Source organism: Cololabis saira, chromosome 18 (genome assembly GCF_033807715.1).
Source record: "Cololabis saira isolate AMF1-May2022 chromosome 18, fColSai1.1, whole genome shotgun sequence".
NCBI lineage: Eukaryota > Metazoa > Chordata > Actinopteri > Beloniformes > Belonidae > Cololabis > Cololabis saira.
In genome coordinates, this window is record NC_084604.1 from 2,107,392 (window position 1) to 2,110,998 (window position 3,607).

Genomic DNA, 3,607 nt, shown 5'->3' on the forward strand with positions numbered 1-3,607 from the left:
TGACCCGGTCCAGCGGCGTGACCCGGTCCAGCGGCGTGACCCGGTCCAGCGGCGTGACCCGGTCCAGCGGCGTGACCCGGTCCAGCGGCGTGACCCGGTCCAGCGGCGTGACCCGGTCCAGCGGCGTGACCCGGTCCAGCGGCGTGACCCGGGTCCAGAGTCATCAGAGTCCAGACCAGACCAGGATCTTTGCGTTAAACCTACAAACTAAGACTATACCTGCTCTTTTTACTCTGTCAGGTTATTGTTTCTGTTATCTCTTCATTCATTTCATATATCAAGAATATATACGGTGGCCGAGACCCGCCATTACTGAAAATAAAAGTAACGCTGCAAACAGAAACAAACGCAGCTGCAAATAAAAGAAATGCTGCAAATAAAAACAAACGCTGCAAATAAAAACAAACGCCGCTGCAAATAAAATAAACACTTTGCAAATAAAATAAACGCTGCAAATAAAATAAACGCCTCTCACCTGAAATGAGCTGGGATAGGCTCCAGCAGACCACCGTGACCCCGCAAGGGATAAAGCGGGTATAGATGATGGATGGATGGAAATAAAATAAACGCTGCAAATAAAAACAAACGCTGCTGCAAATGAAATAAACGCTGCAAATAAAATAAACGCTGCAAATAAAAACAAACGCTGCTGCAAATAAAAGAAATGCTGCAAATAAAAACAAAAGCCGCTGCAAATGAAATAAACGCTTTGGAAATAAAATAAACGCTGCAAATAAAAACAAACACCGCAGCAAATATAAAGAAACCCCGCTGCAAATGAAATAAACGCCGCTGCAAATAAAAAAAAAACGGCGCAAATAAAAAAGCCACGACGGAAGTGAATTACCGGGACTATTTTTGCTGATGCACCGGTGTTTTTTACGTGAGAGGAGAAGAAGACGAAGAGACGTAAGTGAAAAGGAAGAAATAAGAAGAGCGAGGAATATCTTCTTATTTCTTCCTTTTCATTTACGCTGGGCTTATTTTTTTGCAGCGGGGTTTCTTTATATTTTCAGCGTTTCTTTTATTTACAGCGGCGTTTCTTTTTGTTAGCAGCGTTTCTTTAATTTGCAGCGGCGTTTGTTTCTGTTTGCAGCGTTTTTTTTTTCAGCAATGGCGGGTCTCGGCCACCGTAAGAATAAGACCAAAAGCTTCAAATTGAAATAGGTTTGAAAATTGGAAGCAAATAAATGCAAATAAATAGGAACTAAACGTAGAGTCTATTCCAGGAGCGGACTTTATTCCCCTGTCCAGCGTTCTTCATGACTATGTAGTCTCGGTACAACTACTTGTACAAGCTCACGTTGAAAAACGTACTTTTTGTACTGATTTATTTCTGAAAATAAATAATATCTTAAGTAAGCAAGCCTGAGCGTTTCCTTTTGATTTCCATAGAATTATAAATCTTGTCTTTTTAAGTTTTTTTACTGGATAAAGATGTAGACATATATTTTTTTTATTATCTTTTGTGAATCACACTTATGAGAAAACATTTTTGTTTGGCTTAACTTCATGCATAGTTTTTACATGAAAGCAGACATACAGTGGGGCAAAAAAGCATTTAATCAGCCACCAACTTTAACTATGAGAGACAGAAAGGGGGGAAAGAATCCAGGAAATCACATTGTAGGATTTTTACTGAATTAATTGGTAAATTCCTTGGTAAAATAGGTATTTGGTCTCCTACAAACAAGCAGGATTTCTGGCTTTCACAGACCTGTAACTTCTTCTTTAACCCTGTACTGTCTTTGGGTCAAAATCACCTCATTCTCCTGTTCCTTCTTTCCTCCTGCTCTCTCCTTCCTTCTCCCTTCCTCTTTTCTCCCATCCTTCTTTACTCCTTTCCTTCCTTCTTTCCTCCCCTCATACATTCTTTCCTTGTTTTCTCCTTCCCTCCCTTCCTTCCTTCCTTCTTTTATCCCTTCCTTCCTTCTTTCCTTCCTTCCTTCTTTTTTCCCTCCCTTCCTCCTTTCCTTCCTTCCTTCTTTTCTCCCTTCTTTCCTTCCCTCCTTCCTTCCGTCTTTTTTCCCTTCATTCCTTTTTTCCTTCCTTCCTTTTTTCCATCCTTCCTTTTTTCCTTCCTTCCTTCCTTCCTTCCTTCCTTCCTTCCTTCCTTCCTTCCTTCCTTCCTTCCTTCCTTCCTTTCTTCCTTCCTTCCTTCCTTTTTTTCTCCCTTCCTTCCTTCTTTCCTCCCTTCCTTCCTTCTTTCATCCCTTCCTTCCTTCTTTCCTCCCTTCCTTCCTTCTTTCATCCCTTCCTTCCTTCTTTCCTCCCTTCCTCCTTCCTTGACCCGAAGACAGCACAAGGGTTAAGAGTCTCCTCTGTCCTCCACTCGTTACCTATTTTAACTGGTTATCAGTATAAAAGACACCTGTTTTAACTGGTTACCAGTATAAAAGACACCTGTTTTAACTGGTTACCAGTATAAAAGACACCTGTTTTAACTGGTTACCAGTATAAAAGACACCTGTTTTAACTGGTTATCAGTATAAAAGACACCTGTTTTAACTGGTTATCAGTATAAAAGACACCTGTTTTAACTGGTTATCAGTATAAAAGACACCTGTTTTAACTGGTTATCAGTATAAAAGACAACTGTTTTAACTGGTTATCAGTATAAAAGACACCTGTTTTAACTGGTTATCAGTATAAAAGACACCTGTTTTAACTGGTTATCAGTATAAAAGACACTTTTACACTAAATTGTAGACCTGCACCAGCGGGGAAGACTGAATCTGCAATAATCAGCTTGGAGTGAAGAAATCAACTGTGGGAGCAATTATTAGAAAATGGAATACGTACAAGTCACTGATAATCTCCCTCCATCTGGGGCTCCAAGATCTCACCCCGGGGGGTAAAAATGATCACAAGAGCGGTGAGTAAAGATCGTAAAACCTGTGCCAAATGGGTGCGAGGATCTGCAGCGGTGACCCCTCAGGGCATAAGCCTAGATACGCTGGGTGTGTCTATGGATCTCTCTTACTATCTTATTGTAGTAATTTATTCTCTGTATTTTTTTCTACTTTTCCATACTATTAAATATTTAAATGTGGGGATGTAGCAGCCACTCACTAGCAGGACAATGTGTAGTTTCAGTGGGTTAGAATTCAAAAGGATCTATCCGTTGTTAGCAATGCTGTGTGACTACATTACCCATGTTCCTTAGCGGTGATGACCTTTCAGGAAGTGTTCTGTGAGGGTTCGTTAACGTTGGAATGAGAGAGTGAAATAAACAACACTAGTTTTTCCTTCGTCCACAAAAAGCATTCTTCAGCTCTTTTGTTTCCAAACTCCTACAGGGATGTGATTTCACTGTACCAGGGCCGGTTCTAGAAAATGATGACATCTCAGATCAGAGGGGGTGCACGCCTGGCACCTTATTCAACACTAAATTATGCATTTTCCCATAATTTCAAGCGGAATGATACTAGCAAAATAAGAATATTTAAAGTGTATTTAAAATGCTTTATTGCAGCAATATTGCTGCAGAACAAAGCAAATGCTACATTTAGTCTGGACTACCTCACCCATCAGACAATCTAGCAACAGTAAATAAAACATAGCAACAAAAATAAATATAACCATAAATATACAGGACTGTCTCAGA

General features: G+C 40.3%; 1 protein-coding gene across 1 annotated transcript in view; it reads left to right on the forward strand.

The window, feature by feature from the left end:
* The window catches only part of LOC133418667 (laminin subunit alpha-4-like), a 114,115-nt gene extending 112,753 nt beyond the window's left edge, over positions 1–1,362 (forward strand). Inside the window, exon 40 of the mRNA XM_061707485.1 lies at positions 1–1,362. This exon is cut by the window's left edge and continues 161 nt beyond it. The gene's annotated coding sequence lies outside the window, so the exon portion shown is untranslated.
* The last annotated feature ends 2,245 nt before the right edge of the window (positions 1,363–3,607 follow it).